Source organism: Aethalodelphis obliquidens, unplaced genomic scaffold (genome assembly GCF_003676395.1).
Source record: "Aethalodelphis obliquidens isolate GAN/ISIS:26980383/991018 unplaced genomic scaffold, ASM367639v1 scaffold1, whole genome shotgun sequence".
In the NCBI taxonomy this organism is placed as follows: Eukaryota; Metazoa; Chordata; class Mammalia; order Artiodactyla; family Delphinidae; genus Aethalodelphis; species Aethalodelphis obliquidens.
In genome coordinates, this window is record NW_020837945.1 from 49,337,631 (window position 1) to 49,360,295 (window position 22,665).

The 22,665-nt window shown below is 39.8% G+C and overlaps 1 long non-coding RNA gene across 4 annotated transcripts in view; it reads left to right on the top strand.

Moving 5' to 3' along the window:
- The window catches only part of LOC113619196 (uncharacterized), a 111,506-nt gene extending 94,977 nt beyond the window's left edge, over positions 1-16,529 (top strand). For all 4 annotated transcript variants that reach the window (XR_003432325.1, XR_003432324.1, XR_003432322.1 and 1 more), the window contains exon 4: positions 15,529-16,529. This is a non-coding gene — a long non-coding RNA (uncharacterized LOC113619196). The remainder of the gene's footprint in view (positions 1-15,528) is intronic.
- Positions 16,530-22,665: the final 6,136 nt, after the last annotated feature.

Sequence of the window (22,665 nt, forward strand, 5' to 3'; positions counted from 1 at the left end):
TATTTTAACCATATTTAACTGTACAGTTCAGTGGCACTAAGTATATCCACATGTTGTGCAACTCTCACCACCATCCATCTCCCCAATTTTTCACCTTCCTAAACTGAAACTTTGTCCCCTTTAAACACTAACCACCAACTCCCCATTCCTCCTCCCCCATCCCACCCGCCGGCCCCTGGTATCTACCAATATACTTTCTGACTCTATGAATGTGACTATTCTAGGTACTTCGTATAATCCCACTCCCTTCCTGAACAGACACACACGTTAACATGCTTGCCAACACTTTAAATAATACAAATTGGGACCGTACTGTTTAATTTTGTTACTTAAAAAATTTAACATTATATCATGGGAAGTTTCCCATGTCCTTAAATGTTCCTTGAGAAAATGCTTATTAATGAAAAAGATTATGTGACTAGTTGGTCATTGGTGACCTTGGAGAGACTGACCTTGTTTGGTCAGATGCACATAATTGAGGAGTAAATGAAAGTTGAAGTTGGAGGCATCAAGCGTAGACACTGTTCCATCTGATGATTGCAAGAAGATACAGGAAGTGTGGTACCTCATGGGGGTAGGTTGGCTGAGGGAAATTTGTATGAGTATGAGGGAGACCTGGATGTAATTGTAGGTTGAGAAAGTATGCCTGAGGAAGAGGTGGGTGTGATGATGAGTAGAATACATTCTTGGAGGAGTTGGGAAAGGAATGGACACATGTAATCAGCAGGACAGAAATGCCTGCCTCTGAAAAAGGAGCAAAGAAGAAGAGGATGGATTATACAATACAAGCTGAAATTTTGAAGTACAGAGAAGGGAAAGCGATTAAATTTACATCATATGGAGCATTATTAAGAAAACAGAAGAGGAGGAGGGTAGACTTGGAGATTTCTAATAACAGTTTGATACAGCATGTGATAGAGGCTCGTTCAGAGGTAAATTCCAAAATTGTGAACAGCAGTGCAGGCCCAACTGAGGCCAGATTTTGGAATGAAACAGGTGACTCAAGTTTGAGGATTTCTTCAGTAATATTCAGCAGCCTGATAGGTGAGCAGAGAAAGTAGATGACAGTTTGCTCAGAGCTAGGGCTTGCCAAGGCCAGGGTCATGGAAGAAGGAAGGTATAAGGGATTCTGGAGTACTAATAGGAATTTTATTAAACTTGCTCATTACCAGAGCCAAGAGTGGAAAAGAAGGCAAATAAAGGAGGAAGTGAGGTAAGGGAGGAACGAACAGGCTGAAAGCTGGGCTGAGGGTGACTGAGCGGCAATTTCAGTGGACATGGAAAGGGAGGAAGGATTAGGTGTTGTCAAAGAAGGGAAATCTAGACTTAAAAACTTGAAAGGGAGCAATTCTGCAGAATAACAACCCAAAGGTAAATGTGGGTGCTTCAATGAAGGTACAGAGGTGGTGTAAAAATGCTGAGGCTGGAGTGTGGAAAGGGCCATTCAGATGGACATTGAGATTAACAAGATATTGCCATGAATCAGTTGAGAGAAGACTGCAAGCCAAAGGCTAAATTATCAAGAGAGATACTGAAGGGTCTAGAGGTCGGTAGAAAACAGCAGCAAGAAGGGGACAGGGAGTCAATGGATGAGGCATTGCTGAGAGCTGGTGATAGAGGGATGGTGTGGCAGTGACTGGGAGGAGGTCAGAGTACGTTGCTTCCTATATTAATGTAATTCTGGGGATTGGCGGAAGTAGACACTGCTGGGGAGTTTTGACCTACTGTCAGGTCAAGGTCGGGGGAGGAACAATCCAAGAGAAGGCTGAGGTTGTAGGTGAGCTAGTTCACAATCAGTGGATTTCCACAGAGCACAATGTTGAGCGTTGGCTTACATATCTGGGTATCTGCTGGGAGTCCTTGTACCCATATCTATCTCCAATCTCTATCTTTCGAGCACCTCCACTACATCACCATTAAATACCCTTTTCATCTGACATTCTTTTTTAAAAAAAAATAAATTTATTTACTTATTTTTGGCTGCGTTGGGTCTTTGTTGATGCGCATGGGCTTTCTCTAGTTGCAGTGAGTGGGGGCTAACTCTTCATTGCAGTGCGCGGGCTTCTCATTGCGGTGGCTTCTCTTGTTGCGGAGCATGGGCTCTAGGCACATGGGCTTCAGTAGTTGTGGCACACGGGCTTAGTTGCTCTGTGATATTTGGGATCTTTCTGGACCAGGGATCGAACCCATGTCCGCTGCATTGGCAGGAGGATTCTCAACCACTGCGCCACCAGGGAAGCCCTCATTTAACATTCTTCAAGTCTTCAAAATCTCCCAAATTTTCACTACTTTGTTATGAGCTTGATGAGTGACAAAAAAGAATCTATCAGAATCTGCCAGACAGGTTAAATGAGTTGGCCAGAATAAAAGACTTAGTCAGCGTTGAATGTGGGAAAGGAAAAGATAATAACAAGGGGCACTGGTGATTACAATAAGGAACTCACAACAAATCTCAAGTTGGTGACGAGCATAGATGAGTCTAGAATTCTCACACTTTGTTTCTCCCTTTGAAGTATCTATGCAATTTTGGCAAAAAACTGAAAACAAAATTTTCTCATGCACTTTATAGTGTGTATCTGCTGTCTTTGATGTTCATGGGAAATCAGTGCCTTTGATTATAACAGTTGAAAGCCAGAAATAACAAAGTAAGGAAACTGAATTTTCGAACAGTTGTTAAATTTTACCTTGGCTTTTCATTTAAGCACATGTATTAGCCATCAATATTTGAATTGCAGGTTATGACCCTGTTCGTATTTGTCCTTTATTTTCTTACTCCAGGACACTTTTTTTTTTTTTTTTTTTTTTGCGGTATGCGGGCCTCTCACTGTTGCGGCTTCTCCCGTTGTGGAGCACAGGCTCCGGACGCGCAGGCCCAGCAGCTATGGCTCATGGGCCCAGCCGATCTGCGGCATGTGGGATCTTCCCGGACCAGGGCACGAACCCGTGTCCGCTGCATTGGCAGGCGGACTCTCAACCACTACACCACCAGGAAAGCCCGTCTCCAAGACACTTTTAAGCATGGGGTTTATAAAAAATTTTCCAGCAATGCTATGTAGCCTAGGAACAAGAATGGAGAAATTATATGCAAGAGTTTAACAAGGGTTGGGAATTAGTAAAGGTATTGCCCTTTTCTATTTAAAGGAAGTTTACGGTTCGGGTTTGAATGAATTGTAAAATATGAGCACTTTTAACTGTATACTTTTTTGTTAGGTTATACAGTCTATGCCACCAGATACAATATCTTGAAATGTGGAACTACTGAAAGAATATGTGGTATGAAAAGCACAAATAAATTATGGAGTTCACAGTACATATAATTTGGCATAAATGCAGGACCAGGTAAATTTATTTGATAGGTTTCCCAATGAAAGAGTAAACTATGGAGACCATAAACCAAATAAAAGTCAAAGTGTTCAATGCATTTCATATTTTTTTACAGTGCTGTCAAATGGGATCCATGTAACTGTCAATAAAAGGCAGATTTTGTTAATTGGTGAGTCACTAATCAGTTATCAAGTGTTTTTTTTTTAACATCTTTATTGGAGTATAATTGCCTTACAATGGTGTGTTAGTTTCCGCTTTATAACAAAGTGAATCAGCTATACATATACATATGTCCCCATATCTCTTCCCTCTTACATCTCCCTCCCTCCCACCCTCCCTATCCCACCCCTCTAGGTGGTCACAAAGCAGGAATCTGAGCTCTCTGTGCTATGCGGCTGCTTCCCACTAGCTATCTATTTTGCGTTTGGTAGTGTATATATGTCCATGCCACTCTCTCACTTTGTCCCAGCTTACCCTTCCCCCTCCCCGTATCCTCAAGTCCATTCTCTAGTAGGTCTGTGTCTTTATTCCCATCTTGCCCTTAGATTCATGACCATTCTTTTTATATTCCGTATATATGTGTTAGCATACGATATTTGTTTTTCTCTTTCTGACTTACTTCACTCTGTATGACAGACTCTAGGTCCATCCACCTCACTACAAATAACTCAATTTCATTTCTTTTTATGGCTGAGTAATATTCCATTATCAAGTGTTTCTTGATGGATTATTATGTGATAGATACCGAGCTAGAAAAAATCTATTCCCATTCTTGGCAGAATTTACAATCTAAAAGGGACAAAGCACAAAGGCATGCATGAATCAAAAATTGAGGAAAGGAACTCATTAGAGACCCTTAAAATATTGATCTGATTTCTGATTGGGTTCCAAGAAATTGGAGCAGCTGAATCTGTCAGAAGTTTATGTTATATCAATATTTTGATTGTCTATGCAAGAGGCCTAGTTTTACTGAATTTGTTTTCCTATATTATTATTATTTCTGCTAACTTTAAAGTTAACCATTTTAATCTTCATTTATACATGACACTTGGCAAGGTGAGGAATCATGAAGTCATAGATTCTTTGAGCTTCAGTAAACTCAAGGTTACATAGTTCTGGAGATGAGGGCACTGAATTTTCAGAGAGGTGATGTGACTGGCCCAAAACCTCATAGCTCTGCTAGTTAGTTGGAGAGACAAGACTTCGGTGGGGGTCCAGTGCAGCACCTAAGATGTTGGTTCCTAGACTGCAACTAGTGCGGAGACATGAGGAGTTGTGCTTTTGTGACCATAGAAGAGAGAGAGGAGAAAGGAAAGGAAAGTCTACCCTTTGGTTAACTAGAGGAAGGAAACTAGAAATTGATGAGAAGAACCACCATCTAAAAGATACTGAGAGGGCTGGAAGCCCTAGATCTTTGATTTGGTTACAGTTTCCAGAAAGGGACTTACGTTAATGGAAGTCAAGAGAGTTATCAAGATTTGGTATTGAAATAAACCCTATCAGTTAAATATTAATGAAAAACCTACCAAAAGTATTGTCCTTTGGTATTTATTTTCTTTTTAGATTGTTAGCTTTAAAATGTGTGTTCTGTATATTAATAACTTTTATATTTAAAAATAGAGCTCTATCCTATTGTACCAAACAAGAAAAGCACACTTATTTCCATCTCAGGTAAACTATACCTGAACTATGGTTAGTGGACAGAAAACCAAGAGACCTGATAGGGAGACTTTGGGCAAAAACCTTCTCTAGTTTGGTATTTGAAAATACCAAATACTTTGGTGAAATGAAAAAGAAGACAAGATGATTTCTACTACTTAGGCCATAAAGACATCAACATCATCCTGTGGCTTCTTAATTTAATTGAAGACACAGTTCATTATGACACAAATGACCTCTTGAGTAATAGTAGAAATATTTAAAAATAACTATAATTTATTGAGCACTTACTATATACCAGATTTTTGCATCATTTGCTTCATATATATAATCTTTTGTCTTCACACCATTCACTTTGTGAGGTAGATATTGTTGCCCTCATTTTACACTCTGGTACCTCAGGGTCAGGAGCCTGCAACGATTTGTTTGAGGTCAAGCACATAGTGGCTGAACTCAGTGGGCTCCAAAGCCAATGTATTTCTGTGTCACTGTTAAAACCTAAAACGTGGAGTGGCAGCAGCACAAGCTACTTATTAATAGTTTCAAATTCATTTTTCTTCCAGTTTTATTGAGATATAATTGACATATAACACTATAAGTTTAGGGTGTACAGCATAGTGACTTGACTTAGATACATCATGAAATGATTATCACAGTGATTTTAGTGAACACCCATTATCTCACGTAGATACAATATTAAAGAAACAGAAAAAAAATTTTTCTCCTTGTGATGCGAAGTCTTAGGATTTACTCTCCTAACACCTCTCATATATAACATATAGCAGTGTTCATTATATTCATCATGTTGAACATTACATCCCTGGTGCTTATTTATCTTATAACTAGAAGTTTGCATCTTTTGACCACCTTTATCTAATTTCCGCTCCCTCTACCCCCTGCTTCTGGTAACCATAAATCTGATCTCTTTTTCTATGAGTTTGTTTGTCTGTTTTAGAAGTATAATTGACCTACAACACTATTTTAGTTCCTGTTACACAACAGAGTGATTTGATATCTCTATACATTTCAAAATGATCACCATGGTAAGTCCAGTTACAATGTCACCATACAAAGATATTACAGGTAGTCTATGTATACATGTGATTATTTTAAGTTGCTGATCTCTTAAGTTCAAACACAATTTAACAACTCTGCATTTTTACTCCCCCTCTCAAGTTTACTCTTTCTGACATCATATTTCATGTGCTTTTGTTTTGTGTATCCCTTAACTGCTTATTGCAGATATAGATGATTTTACTCCTTTTGTCTTTTCACCTTCCTATTAGCTTTATACATGACTGATTTACTACCTTTACTGTATATCTGCCTTTACCAGTGAGATTTTTCCTTTTGTAATTTGCATGTTTCTAGTTGTGGCCTTTTTTTTTTCGATTAGAGAAGTCCCTTTAACATTTCTTATAAAGCTGGTTTGGTGGTGTCAATAGCAAGCAAAGCTGGGGTTTAGCTTTTGCTTGTCTGTAAAATTTTTGATCTCCCCATAAAATCTGAATGAGAGACTTGCCAGGTAGAGTATTCTTGGTTGTAGGTTTTTTCCTTTCATTGCTTTGAGTATGTCATGCCACTCCCTTGTGGCCTGCAGAGTTTCTGTTGAAAAGTCAGCTGATAGCATTATGGGAGTTTCCCTCTATGTAACTTGTTGTTTTTCCCTTGCTGCTCTTAATATTCTCTCTTTATCTTTAAGTTTTGCTATTTTAATTATCTTTGTGATCTTCTTTGGGCTGATCTTGTGTGGGACTCACTTCCTGGACCTGGTTGCCTGTTTCCTTTCCCAGGTTAGGGAAGTTTTCAGCTGTTATGTCTTCAGATATGCTCTCTGCTCCTTTCTTTCTCTTCTCCTCTGGGACCCCTACAATGTGAATGTTAGTATGCTTGATGTTGTCCTGAAATTCTCTTATACTGTCCTCATTTCTTTTTATTTTAAAAAATTTTTTTCTGTTCAGCTTGAGTGATTTCCACTACTCTGTCTTCCAGCACGCTGATGTTTCTCTGTATCATCTAATCCACTACTAATTCCTTCTAGTGTATTTTTCATCTCAGTTATTGTATTCTTTATTTCTGTTTGGTTCTCCTTTATATTTTCTAACTCTTTGTTAAAAACTGCTAACCTCTCACTCTGTTCATCCAATTTTCTCTTGAGTTCTTTGAGCATCTTTACAATCATTACCTTGAACATTTTATTGGGTAGATCACCTCTCCCACTTCACTTAGTTCTTCTGGGGCTTTATCTTGTTCCTTTGTTTTGAACATATTTCTTCCTCTGTTCCCTCATTTTGCCTAATTTGTTGTTTTTATTTCTATGTACCTGGTAGGTTGGTTATGTTTCCCGACCTTGGAGAAGTGGCTTCTAGTAGGAGACATCCTATGCATCCCTCTTTTCTGGTCATCAGAGCTATACGCTCTAGTGGTCTCATCTGTTTGGGTTGCATGGGTTCTTCTGTTGTGGCTGGCTGACTACTGTGGGCAGTCTGGTAGGCATGGCTGGCTCCAGCTCTGATTGGTTGCCAGGCCCTGCCTTGAGTGGAGGCTGCTGGCTACTGATGGGCAGAGCTGGGTCATGAGGCTGCTGGCTGCAAGGCCCTGGGGTGGGGGTGGGGGGGTAGTCCCAGGACTAGTGCTGGCCCACTGGTGGGCAGAGCTGGGTTCTGGAGGGGTGGTTGCAGAGCTGGGGGTCTCAGGTCTAGCGTCAGCCTGCTGATGGGCAAGGCCAGTTCCTGACATGTCTGGCTGGCTTTGGGGTACCCCAAAGCTGGTGTTGGCTTGCTGAGGGGCAGGGCCAGGGTCCAGGGAGTCTTGGGGCTTGTGCTGACCTGTCGGTAGGCAGGGCTGGGCCACAGGGGAGCCCAGAGCTGGTGCCTGCACACTGGTGAGTGAGGCCAAAGTCCAGTGGGTCCCAGGGCTACGGCTGGCTCACTGGTGGACAGATCTGGGTCCCAGGGTCTTTGGTTGCAGGGCCCTGGGATCCTGGAGTTGTTGTTTTTCCTGTTGGTGGGCTGGGCCAGTGCCCAGGGGGTCCTGGTATCTACCCACTGGTGGGTGAGGCTGGTTCCAAGGTTAGTGCTGGCCCATTGGTGGGTAGAACTGGATCCTAGGGTCTCTGACTGCAGGGCCCTGAGGGACCTGGGACTAGTGCTTCACAGTGGTGTGTGGGACTGGATCCTGGGCCCTCTGGTGGGCAGGGCTGGGACATGGGGTGGCTGTGGGCTCAGGGGGTCTTAAGGCATCAGGCTGGCTGGTGGGTGGGGCTGTGCCTCTGCCTAGTTGCTTGGCCCAAGACATCCCAGTACTGGTGCCAAAAGGCAGGGGGCAGGGCTGGGTCCCAGTGCTAATAAGCTAGAAGAAGGATTCCAAAACTGTGTCTGCCAATACCAGTGTCCTCTTTGTAGAGCGAGCTCCCCCAGATTATTTTCCACAGCCTTCTGGCTCCCCTGAACGTAAGCCCTGCTGGCCTTCAAAGCCAAGTGCTTTGGGGGCTCATTTTCCTGATGCAGAACCCCTGGGCTGGGGAGCCCAATGTAGGGCTTGGGCCCCTCACTCCTTGAGGAGAACCTCTGCAATTGTAATTATCCTCCTGTTTGTGGGTTGCCCACCCAGGGGTATGGGTGTTGACTATATCACGTCTCCATTCTTCCTACCATCTCATTGTGGTTCCTTCTTTATATCTTTAGCTGTTGAAGATCTTTTCTGCTAGTCTTCTGGTTTTTCTCGTCAATAGTTGTTCTGTAAATAGCTGTAACTTTGGTGAGCTCATAGGAGGAGGTGAGCTCAGTTTCTTCCTACTCCGCCATCTAGGCCACTCCCTCAATAGTTTCAAATTCTTAACGTCTGGTTCTCCTTTCATATTTAAAGTATGTGCCATCCCATACATCAAAGTCACGCTCTATGAGTTTATACAGAGAGAGAAGAATATGTCTTTTTCTCAAAGCATTCCTCTCTACCTGAAAGATTTGGAGACTAAGAAACCCCCCAAAAGATTAAATAAAGGAAGTAGATAATATATATTTGTAAGGTATGTAAATATGGAGTCTTAGGTATTTAAAAATTTATAAGAAAACAAAACAGCTTCTGAGGGTTGATTCTCTTTAAAAATATAAATGTGGCTTTCAAGTTCTTGAGGTGGCTCTGGGTTGACCATGGCAAGGAGAAGGGGACCTTCTGGCTGAAGGATGGATGCTGAAGCTAGAGGAGAAGTTGTGGGAAGAAAGGATTCATTTCTAATGTGATTTATTAATTAACGCAGAAAAATATTTACTAACAGCTAACTAGGTGCCAGGCTCATTCCAGATGCTCAGGGCACAGCAGTGAACAAAACAGATCAAAACCCCCACCTTGAAGGATCATATATTTAGATCAGTTCATAAATTAATTTGCAGAAAAAATTGCAATGTAGGGTGAATTAATCTAATAGGGCCAGGGGAGGAGCTGGTCAAAGAGCTCTAATATTGTGACCAGGTAGAGACAAATAAGAAGTGGAATGTGGGAGCAGGGGCTGGGGAAGCAGGAAATGGTGATGGAAATGGGGGACTGTGCTTGGGGGACTTGACTCAGGGAGTGGGTGCTGCACCCTAGGGGAGATGCTGAAGAGAAATTTCTGAGACAGAGTCTAAAACAGTAGCGGCAGGTAACCATGAACATGAAGACCTAAGATGGAGGCCCTGGGGCCTAGGCAGGAAGAGCCAGCATTTCCAAATATCTAAGGATGGGGAAAACAGTACTCAGCTCTGTCTGAGAGAGGAAATAGGGAGAAGGGCAATCTCCCCATGGAAAGAGCCATTACCAAAATGTCTAAACAACTCTTGGCTGTGTAACTCACTTACGTGGCAGCCCACCCCTTCACTATTTGACAGAGGTTGTCTTAGTGTGTCTTCAGTGAGGCCATTACCTGCAGGTGGATTTTTCTCACTGCCCAGCAGTCCATAGTGAGGGGCTACTGATGCCCTCATGTGGTCGTGATGAGGAAATTAGTGATTCACTTGCCCTCAGCTGAAACCACATGGAACCCCTGTGAAAGCTCACATCATATTATACTGGAGAGTTTAGGTAATTTTCTCGAAGTTCTACAAGTTTGTGGGTAGTGTGGGGAAATTGGACACCTTGCCCAAGGTATATCTCCATAGCTCCCTTTGGTCTCTTGCTCCCATGAGGGTCAGGACTCACTGCTTAGGCCTGGGGGGCTGGGAGGGCTGTCTCACAGTCAAAATCTCTTTCTTAATAGTTCTCTCTTCTTCTATTTCCAGCATTTCTTCTCCTTTAACCCCTTCACTGTTGATATCTTTGACCTAATCCCACACTTTTTTTCTAGGACCCTCACTACAATAATCAAATTTCTAGTCTCTTAGTTCCTTTTTGTGAATTGCAAATGTTGTAGCCTCAGGCATTACTGATTGTCAATACTTAACGTGATACTCTGACTTTATATTCTCTTGAATGAATAACTCTGGTTAATATTGCTAACATAGTATTCACTGATTCTGTGGCCCTGAGTTACATTATAATGTGTTCTCACACTGGCTAATGATAAATGATGTCTTGTTCAAATTGTTTCCCTATAATCCTTAGATTCACCCCCACCCTTAGAAACATGAGAGGTGGTTCGGGTGATTCCACTACTAACTTTGTAGTCAGACTAGGCTCTGTTCCACTACCTCTACCCTGGGGAGGTTCTATAATATTATGCACTTGAATCAATTGTCTGCCAGACTTCAGGACAAAGAATGGATGGAAAGGGATCAATGGAAAATATTATATAGGAGGAAGGTCTTGGGTCATTAACTGGTCTCTTAAACCTTGTGGGTAGTTGCCACAGAAGTTAACTTTGGTCAAAGGTCAGTGGGGGACGATGACTGGGAAACCTGTGTGGCCACTACTCCTAGTAAAACCTCTGTCTTGGTCTTACTGCGGAATGAAGGACAAAGAATGTGGCTGCTCTGTTCGCATACCCCTGGGCTCTCTCAGGAAAGATGCAGTTAGGAGAGGGGCAGGGAGCCATTTGTTACTGAATACCTACTGTGTGCTCAGCACTGTCAAATGCCATCCATTCATTTTTTCATCTAATTCTCACAAGAGTCCAATGATATCTCATTTTATAGAGAGGAAATAGATACTTAGAACCACACCCAGGTCACACAGCCAGGATGTGACAGTATTTAAATTAGCTCTGTGAAACTCTAATGACAGTGTTCCCACCATTATCATTCTGGGGGTGTTTTCCTAAGGTGGAGTAACACCCAGGCAGGACTAGCAGTTCCTTATGGCTTGTGGACATCCCTCCAGTCATGTGGTGATAATTGTTACTCCAACAGTTCTCCAACTTGCTTTAAAAGTAGGTTTTTAAGCTCAAGTAGAGTTAGGGGACATGCAGAAAAAGGAGGATGGTTTCCTTTGCTGATCTTAACACAGAGATTAGAATTTGGCAGAGTTGTACGGTAAATTTCTTTTTAAATAAATAAATTTAAAATTTAAATAAATTTAAATAAATTTCTTTTTAAATATTCCTCTTCATATTTTATTTTCTGAATGTTTTCAATGAATAGACGTCACTCTTACATTCAGAAAAAATACAGCTATTTGCATTTTGAAAAAATACAATCTTAGAATGTTTAATTAGGTTTTAAGCTGTTGTAAGAAACCAAACTCTAATATACTACTAGATGGAATTTTAAATTCATGACATTGACAGATGGAAATTTGACAATATATGTTTAAAGTCATAAATATGAAATCCATTGACAGTACAATTCCTCTTCTGGATATTAATTCTAAAGGAATACTGATATTGTATGGGAAATTTCTATCATACTTTCTCTCCTCCTTCCCACTTCAGGCCAGCTCTCTTTCTCTTGTTTTGAAATTAAACCTTTAAAATACTTTTAGGTATTTTGCAATTGTAATTATCCTTCTTTATATCTTTAGCTGTTGAAGATCTTTTCTGCTAGTCTTCTGATTTTTAATTAATTAATAATTAATTATAATAATTAATTATAATAATTAATTATAAATATAATATAAATATATTATATTTATATATATTATATATATTATAATATATTATATTTTATTATTATATTAAAATATAATATAAAAATAATTAATTATAAATAAATAATTAAGATAATTAATTAATTAATAAACACACCCTAGGAAAGATAATTAATTAGCACACCCTAGGAAAAACAAGAATATAAGAGGTGATAAAGGAAGCATGCCAAATTAAAGGGGAGGGGATAGATTAGTCAATAAATTATTGGGACACTTGGATATTTAAAACAAAAATACATTTGAAGCCTACTCTTATACAATACACACAGATAAATTAGAAATAATTTGAAAAATTAAAGGTAAAATGTTAAACTATAAACAATGTTAAAAGTATTGTTAATTTCTATCTACATTTTTTGTTTGTTTGTTTTTTGTTTTGTTGTGGGTTTTTTTTGCAGTACGCGGGCCTCTCACTGTTGTGGCCTGGGCACGCAGGCTCAGTGGCCATGGCTCACGGGCCCAGCCGCTCCGCGGCATGTGGGATCCTCCCGGACCAGGGCACGAACCCGTGTCCCCTGCATCGGCAGGTGGACTCTCAACCACTGCACCACCAGGGAAGCCCTCTATCTGCATTTTGGCTGAGAAAAATAATTCTAAATATAAAGGCACTGAAAAAATTGCAAAGGAAAAGTATTTAGATTTCACTATATATTAAAGTTTAAGATACAGACAGCCAGAAAGGCAATTTATGGGTAAATAGCACATTAGGAAAAATATGAGACAAATATGATAGGTGAAGCATTAAAAAGTTAAAGATGCTTCAGCTTTTATGAGAGAAATTCTAAAGCAAGGCTTTATTTCTCATGTGTTTTAAGATATGGCTCCTTATTTCATCTTGCTGAGATCTCTTTGGAGCTAATTGTCAACAACTCTTATAATTTTAAGTTGTGCAGATTTGATGTCCCTGATACGTAGGTCCCAATGGAAGTTCTTGATAAATGGGTTAAGTAACACAGAGAATGAGCTCTGAGAATGAGCCCTGTGTCAAGCTGCTAGAAAACTAACTCAGCTGGGCATGGATCCTGAACGTGGGGTGTTTAGCTATTCACCTCTAAGTTAAGTCACCCATCTGTACTGGCATCCAGCCCACACTTAATCAGAGTTCATGGAGATTATGAAAGACCACATGTGTTATGAAATCTAGATACACTCACTATAGCCATGAGGTTCTCCTGCTCTCTCATGAGTTGAATCTTCAAAAATGGACATGAACTCAGTCTTGTATGACTTGTTCTTAGAGTATACGTGACGTCTTCTAGTGAGCCATCATTCCCCCTTATAAGTTCACAAACCATGTTTACTAATATCTTTGATAATATTTCCATCACTTATCTGGAGTTTGTAGCCTCCAACTTCATTCCTCTTTTGAAAATGAGGACTGTAGTTTGCTTTTCTTGACTCATCTGGCACAGCACCCTTCTCTGCATTTTCTTAAAGAGTCTCAAAAAAAATGGGAAGCATAGGTGAATTACTAGTAAGTCCAAAGAACATTTTATTTAACCTTGCATGTTTCTGATGGTAATTATCGTTTTCAAAGAAATGAGTGATTGTGTGTGTTTGTGTGTGCTGGGGAAGGGGTTGGGGGAAGAAGGAAGGGCAGGAGGGGAGACCAATAGCTTGCTTTTATTCTCCTATAGGTGTCTTGTGCCTAGAAAAGTGTTAGGGGAACAAAGCTACATGAGTGGAACACATGGAGGTAGAATTTTACCGTGTTGAGCTTACTCTTCACTTCTTTTTTGTACCTCTAATTATTATTGGGTTGAATGTGGGCATTTAATGGGGAATCTTAGAGAAGGAAAAAAAAAATCAAGAATCTGCTGCCTTCATAGAACTTCTTTCTACTGCAAATTCTTGAGCACGTTAACTTCAAGACCAATTAAAACAGAACCAAATTAAACTAATAAACAGACAGACAACCCCCCCGCCCCCCAAATAACCAATGGTTATTTCCGACCACAGGTAAGATAAATAAAGTGGATGCCTCTGCCAAAAATTGAGAATGCCGTAAAGTTTGGTAACTAGCAAGGTTGCTTCCCCGCAGTTAAAGTTTTCATCTTTAGGTGATCTATGAATGAAAAAGAGCACAAAGTTTATATTTTTTGAAATGCCACCACATTCTTTTTTTGGTTAATGGCAGTAAAGTGCTATTTCATAAGCCTATCATTGTAAGTGTTCTTCTAAATTAAGCTCTGGGGTTTATTATCTCAGGCTTCCTCCTCAGCAAGCCCCAGGCCTTGTGACAGTACTTCTACTCTGTTTACCAATAGTGTGAGTCAGGGCCTGTGGTTGTGGCACAGTCAGTGCCACAGCAGCTTTATCTCCTCTGACTTAAGGGAAGGCACCAATGAAATGGAAAGGGAAGCTGGAAGATCCAGTGGTCCCAAGACATCATCTCTGCATGGTAACCTCTGTCCTAATGAAGTTTAGACACTATAGGCTGAATTGTCCCTGTCTTAGCCTGAAAGAAGGTTCCTGTTCATGAAGTATTTCTTTTGTGAAATGGCACACAATCATTACTTCACAGCTGAACTTTTTATTAGCTGCTTATCTGCTTTCTTTACCTACAATCTTCAGCCCATTTGGAATACTGGCATCAGATTAATCTTTCCAAATCATAGTTCTGATTGTCAAGATGATGTCTACCCCCAACCACTGCCCTGGACTGAATTTGCTTCCTATCTGGAAAAGTGAAGAAAAAACATCATATGCCCACTTTATAATCATTGAACATTTTCTTGATTGGAAAAGGTTTACAGATAAATACTATTTCTTGGTAAATAAAGCAATTGCTTTTATAATAAGTCTTGGGGTAAGGGATAGATACCCAAGCAAATATAAAATTCACAAGGTAATGTCAAACTTTATTGAGTTAAAATTTGCTGAATTATTTCAGTATTGTCTAATTTATGTCTTGAATTTTGGCATGGAAAGAATTTTCAGTAAAATTCACAATGTGCGGATTTATAAGCAAAGCAAGAATATATTTACAACTAATGCTAAGTAAAGTTATATTTTCTTCAATATTCCACAAAGTTATCCTGAGACATCTATTTCTAAAAAAATTAAAATTATTATAAAATCTATAAAACAATCTATAAAATTATTATAAGATAAGTCAGTTGTGACTTAGCTAGCGCTCACCAAATATTCTGTTTCCCTTCATTTCCTAGCCTCCTTTGGGGCCATCAATAGATAGAAAGTAGAAAAGACACATGTCTCTTTTGGGCCAAGGCAAACTGGGACACCACACATTCGAGCTGGTGTAGGCACAAGATGGTAGAACCTCTGTCAACTGAAGTTTCTGGGACACTGTAGACAGGAGAGAATTCCACAGACAAGTGCTGGCCATGGAACTTGAGCAAGAAATAAAATGTTTTAGATTTCAACCTCTCCTAACTAAAACAGCAGTTAAACAATAAGTACCACGTGTGAGGTACTCCTGTAATTGTATTGAAACTAATGAAATATGAATTCCTTTTCTTCCTCCAGTGGTTTTCTGTGTTATGGGGACATCTGGTTCCTGTTGACTGCCATTTGAGACATCCTGCTGTTTCATCTTAAAGTCTTGGTCCTGAGTGTATTCTGAACAGAGGTTGAAGATGACCAAACCCTTCAACACTGTACAGAATCTTGTCTGGTACTGGTCTCTGGGACAGGACCAGTGTGAGCCTCCTGCTTCTCCCCTTGCTGTTGTATCTTGTCATAGAAGCTTTCAGCTCTTGGCACTTGATCATGTGTACCAATAATCACGACTCTCTCTAGATTGAAAGTCACTGTGCCCTCTGAGTGCTTTCTACAAAAATTCTCTAATTTTAGCCTGACCTTCCAAAATCTTCTCCTATCTTCTCCTTCTTCCTACCTTTAAAATCTTAGGTCTTACCACAACCCTTCCAATCTGATTTACTTGGATTTCCTAGACATATTTGTCCTCTCTTACATCTTGTAGTCAGGTCATTGCTTCTGTCTGTATGTCTTTCTTCTCTCCCCTTTAGAGTCCTTCCAAGTCTTCAAGGTGCAACTCAAGTTTCACTTTGTTTTGATACCTTCTCTGAACCATATGAAATTTTCTACAGATTCATAATCCCTTATCTTCAATTCTTAAATTCAAGATGCTCTGAAAACTGAAAGCTTTTAAATAACTCATTTAGTAGCAAAACCTAGACTAATCTGAAACAAATTGGAGACAAAACTTGAATTGCACTGACTTGTCTTTATCTGTAGTTTTTATCTCATGTAGTGTGTATATTCATATTCTGATTGATTGTGATGTGCTATCCCAGACCCTGCTGGGGTAATATATAATATTACATATTACCTGTATAAAATCTAAAATAGTCTTGAGTTCAGAAACTCATCTGCCCCCAAGGGTTTTTGTAATAAAATACGGTTCTGTTATTGTCCTTATGGAGAAACTACTGTATATCTCTGTTTTTAAATTTTATGATCCATCTGAAGATGCTTTAATAAAGCTAACTTCTAGCATAGATTGGGATTCTTGATAGCAAAAATATTCTTTATTAGTGTTTGGGTACAGATTTCCACAAGTCATAAATTCAGTTGCACAAAATGTGCTTGCTTTATTTTCTTATAACTGAATTCGTTTTTTACCTCAAAGCTCCATCTCCACCGGCAGAAAACATCAGGTAAATTCAGTTAAATTAGTGATTACTAAGTCATTTAAGGTTTTGACTTGGTTAGTTCAGGGAAATAAGCCTGAAATTCCTGCTCCAATACTGGGGCCCTCATTTGGCCACTTCCCATGCTCCTCTTGGAGGCACAGGAAGCTTTCAGATACTTCTCATGGCCCTTTGGGACCCAGCCTTGCAGTGCCTCTCTCCCTAAACTGTTTTAAATTTACTGTTGCCAGACCATATTGATGGTGGGATAAATGTATCAAAATCTGTGCTAGGTGTGTTGTCTCTTCCCTTGGTGCATGGGAAGTGAGGCCCAGCTTTCAGAATTCCCCAGAGCTAATGGAACTTTGGTCATTCTTTCCTCCCCACTCTCAAGGGATAGGAATGGGGCGAAGCGGTCAGAATGCCCATGACTTCTCTGATTTCAGAAATATTATTAATTAATGAATTAACTAGCATTTATTCTCCTCTTTAAGTGACCAAGCAAGACTTCTTCTAAACTTATTTTTCATGCTGATAAGTTTAGAATTCTTCTAAAAGTATTATTTTTTGATATTTTAAAAAACCATATCTTGGGACTTCCCTGGCTGTCCAGTGGTTAAGACTTTGCCTTCCAATGCAGGGGGTGCAGGTTCGATTCCTGGTCGGGGAGCTAAGATCCCACATGCCTTGTGGCTAAAAAACCAAAACATGAAACAGAAGCAATATTGTAACAAATTCAATAAAGACTTAAAAAAATTATAAAACCACATTTCATAAAGCTATGGTTTATGACATGGATTTACAGAAGTATAATTTGAGGCTTGAAATGTGTATCACCAGAACCTATGTGACTAGAATTCTTTGTTCTCTGGCTGTGATTGCTTTGGCTCTGACCCTGAGGATTTAATGTTATCTGACTCCTAGGTAAAGTCTAGAAAACAAAGAGGTGGCATGGGTGGGGATATACGCTTAATATATTAAAAGTTCACTCTATTGTGAAGTAAGTCAGAAAGAGAGAGACAAATACCGTATGCTAACACATATATATGGAATTTAAAAAAAAAAAAAATGTCATGAAAAACCTAGGGGTGAAACAGGAATAAAGACACAGACTTACTAGAGAATGGACTTGAGGCTATGGGGAGGGGGAAGGGTAAACGGTGACAAAGCGATAAAGAGGCATGGACATATATACACTACCAAACGTAAGGTAGATAGCTAGTGGGAAGCAGCCGCATAGCACAGGGAGATCAGCTTGGTGCTTTGTGACCACCTGGAGGGGTGGGATAGGGAGGGTGGGAGGGAGGGAGACGCAAGCGGGAAGAGATATGGGAATATATGTATATATATAACTGATTCATTTTGTTGTGAAGCTGAAACTAGCATACCATTGTAAAGCAATTATACTCCAATAAAGATGTTAAAAAAAAAAAAAAGTTCACTCTATTACTTGTGCACTCCTATTTGGCATCATTCAAACTCCAAACTGAAAAAGCTGCCTTCTGTGCAAGGGTAAAAGTTTTGCTCATTGTGCATAAGTGGTTTTCAAACTGGTTTCTAGAAGGATCGTGGAGAAGGCTGTTGAGAGGAAATTTCTTTCCTTCCCACCCATCTTCTCCATGCCAGCCTCAAATGTATTATATCCATATTTAGTCAAAAACAGTTCAAGACTTTCATGTCTTTTATATATTGTTGATCTGTGCATGATTTAATTTAAATAAAGAGTACTGCTAGTAAAAATATTTTTAAAATCCTTGTTGTATCTAAATAGGATTATACAAAAGATTTTTCAAATACCCAGATCCATCTGGGAATCTATTTCACTGTTTAACCAGAAGCAGCTTCTTCTTTTAGCTGAGAGTGAATAATTCAACGAGAATCTTCTCAGTGATGGAATCTCCCCAGTATTTATGTCCTATGCCTGTATGTTTCAGGCTCTGGGAAGTTCAGTTTCAGAAGAACTTGCAGTCAGTTTGCTCCCTGCATAGCACTATAGACCTTGGCTACTTGCTTATAGGGCCTAGGGCAGGAAAACTTTGTTTATTATTTTTACTGCTATCTCTTTTCCTCTTGGGAGACACAAAGAGAAATAAACAAAAAGAAACCTTTCCCATGCTCACTTGAATATTCCCATTCCTGCTGACTGAGAATAAACATGATCCGTTTGGATGTTTTGGTCAGTTACCTTTGTTCGCACACTCCTTATTTGTCACCTGGAACTTGTACCAGGCTCCAAACTTGTCTCCCTTCCTTTACTGCTCCGTGATCTTGTCCATTTCTAAAATGTCACCTGAATATTTTTTTCTAAATGTACATCTAGTCATACTGCTCTTAAGCGTTTTTTTTTAAAGAATAAAAAAAAACCCTTTATTGGCTTTTCATTTTTACAGGCTATAATTAAAATTCTTTGCCTTGGATCATGAGATCTTTCATGATTTCCAGAATAATACTGATAATTAACAATTATTATGTGTCTCATGGGCTAGTCAGTATAACAGGACATTTCAGTTAATCTCATCTAACCTTTGCAACAACTCTGTGAGGTTAGCAGTTCTATCTCCACTTTTTAAATGAGAAAACTGAGCTTAGAGAGATTAAATAATTTTCCCAAAGATAATGAATAGAATGTTCTCTTCTATCACTAGTCCTTCCTATGCATGCTCATGGCTACAAACACCAAAGTATTCACTGAAACCAATGCTGACACATACACTATTCCCTGTCAGGCCTCTCTGTCTTCCTCATGCTGGGTCCTCTGCCTGCAATGAGAAGAAATCTTATTCACCGGTCAGTCTTTAATTAAGCCCCAAGATCCATATCATTAGTTCCTTAACCATTTCATCTCTTGGAGGCACCGTCTCTCATGAACCAGTTATACTTTGTGACAGGCTACATCAGTAGATGGTGAATCCTAAGTGTGAAAAGTATCCTCTAGCTCACTCCTCACTTGGGGACTATTGATTTCATCAGAAGACAATCATTTCAGGAAATGGAGGAAGGGTTGAATATAGAGAAACTTTAGATTACTGTGGTATTCCCACTGTAGACCATCTAATACCTGCTGATGTTTTTCCTTCTTTTAAAAAAATTGTTTTGATCTACTGAGACCGATGTGCTTGCACAAGAAAGAGTTGGTGCCCAGGTATTTAAATGTCCAACAGGGAGATTCTTATCTTTTTCTAGGTGTTTTTTTAATGAAAAAAATTTTAATTGTGGTAAATATGTATAATGGAAAATTTACGATCTTAACCATTTTTAAGCGTATGGTTCAGTAGTGTTGAGTATATCACACTGTTGTGCAGTCAATCACCAGGACCTTTACAACTTGCAAAACTGAAACTCGATCCCATTAAACAACTCCCCATTCCCCTTCTCCCCTAGCCTTGACCACCACCATTCTACTTTCAGTTTCCATGAGTTTGACTACTCTAGGTACTTCATGTAAGTGGAACCATACACTGTGACTGGCTCATTTCACTTAGCATAATGTCCTCAAGGTTCATTCATGTTGTAGCATATGTCAGAATTTCCTTCCCTTGTAAGCCCAAATAATATTCCATTGTATGTGTATGCCACATTTTACTTATCCATTCATTTGTAGATGGACATTTGGGTTGCTTTCACTCTTTGGCTACTGTGAACAATGCTGCTATGGATATGGGGGTGCAAATATCTCTTTTGAGATCCTGCTTTCAATTTGGGGGGTATATACCCAGAAGTGGAAATACTGCATCGTATGGTAGTTCTGCATTTAATTTTTTGAGGATACTGTTTTTGCCATACTGTTTTCCATAATGACTGCACCATTTTATATTCCCACCAACTCCCAAGAGTTCGAGTTTCTCCACATCCTCTCCAACAGTTGTTATTGCCTGTTTTGTTTAGTTTTGTTTTTTTAAATAGTAGTCATCCTAATGTTGTTCTAGGTATGGTTTTGAATCAAGAGAAACTCTCTCTAAAAGTTCAGTTAGACACTTTGTTATATGGGCCTGTTTGACTCAAAGTTGCATATAATCCAAGATTGAAAATTATTATCCTCTACCATTTTAATAAAAAAAAATGTGCATAGAAAAAGCACAAATGAGGATTAAAAAAAAAAAAAGCTAAAATATTTTTAGCTTTAGTCCAAGCTAGCAGTGTCTATGTGAAACCAGGCGGTTCGGCCACAAAACCACAACCCATAAAATACCCTCCTCCGGGAGGCATCTCCTCTTAGGTGCAGTCACAGTGTCTGGGAGGAACTAAGTAGTTTCTAGGGTGTCAGCCTTAGAAATCTGACTTTATAAGGTATTAGCAATTATCCAACTTCCCAACTAAACCAAGAGTTTCTGGGGGATGGGGGTTGTTCCTGTAAATTTTTGTATCTCCTTAGTGCCTGGCATTGTGCAAGGCCTGTAGTAATTCATCAAAAATTTCGTGTTGGATGACCGCCATGTGCCAGTGAGTCAGCCTGGGAGTCACTGAAGATATAGCAGTGAAGAAAACAGACAAAAATCTCTGCTCTCATGGACCTTAGGGCATGGTGGTGGGGACTGGCTATAAGCACATAGGTGTATGTATAATTGTAATATAGTGGGTATGTGTAGTAATGGTATGGAAATAAAAGCAGGAAAGGAGAATAGTAAGTGGAAAGAGGGGTATGGTTTCAATTTCAACCTGGTTCAAGGAAGGCTCACTGAGATATGTCATTTGGCCAAATACCTAAAGGAAGGGAGTGAGGTATGCTGATTGCTTTCTAGGGGAAGTGTGTTCTCTCTGTGAGAGAACGAGGGCAGAAAGCCTGAGGTGGGAGTGAGTTTGATGTGCTGGAGAGTAGCAAGAGAACCAGCATGTCTCGAGCAGAGTGAGTGGGAGGTAGGAGAAGTGGTCATATACTTGACAGGGAGCCAGATTGCAGAGGGCCTTATAGCCATTGAAAGTCCTTTGGTTTGGGAAGACTTTGGGGGAGGGTAGAGTGTGCTGAGCACAAGACAGACATGATCTGATCTACATTTACATGGATCACTCTGGCTACTATGTTGAGAATTGATTAGGGGCCAAGCGTGGAAGTAAATGCTCCCAAAAGATATTTATTGGTTGAGGGAAGTGGAGTTCATGGTGTTTGGACTTGGGTGTTATAGGAAGGGTGGGCAGGGTTGGCAGCATTCACAAAATACACTACACAAATTCCAGAGAGGCCAGGCCCCTGGCCAGACTGCTCATGGATGACCTGGGTAAGGAGGGCACACTCCAGAGAGTGCAACCTGATGTCTTTGTGGTTGAGTGCGGAACTGCAGAGCAGTGTCTGCTGTCTGCTTTGGGGTTAAGGCACTTACTTAGTCTATTGGAGGCCTTGTGATGGAGCAACGTGTTGAGGTTGGCAAACAGGACAGCTGCCCACAGAGAAGCTCTTTCTTTCTGAGTGAATGGGTCAGACTCACCTTTGAGAAATTTTTGCAGGGCCCAGGTCTGAGGGAATTTGAGCAAAATGTCAATGGGTTTTCGGCAGTGGCCAAGGGTGGCTGTCACAGCTGAGTGGTTCCCACCAGAGAAATTCTTCTTTATTCCTTCATTAGTACTAATGAAACTAACTCTGATGAAAGGAGATCACATGATGAGACCACAGTTGTTTCACCGAAAGTGCTACTCACTTGAGTTGTAAAGCTGTTTATAACGTTTAACCTCGGGCCTACGACTCAAGGAAATAAACTCAAAGGAAACAACCAAAACGTGATTCGTACAGACTTGTCTTGAATTTAAAAGGATATAACATTGAGAGCAATTCAAGTGTTCAGGAAGAAAGTAATAGCAAAACAAATAATCAAAAAAGTTATTTTAAGAAGATAGAATGCTACAAAGCCACTAGAAATAAAAGCTCTGGGGGTTCTTTTGGTCACTGAAAAGTACATAAGAGATTGTTGAGATGAATAATGAACAACACATAATAGAATATTTGTACAGTTGTACCTGTATCAAATATGTGTACTCCCAACAAATGGATTTAGAGAAGTAGAAATAGAGTTTATAAATG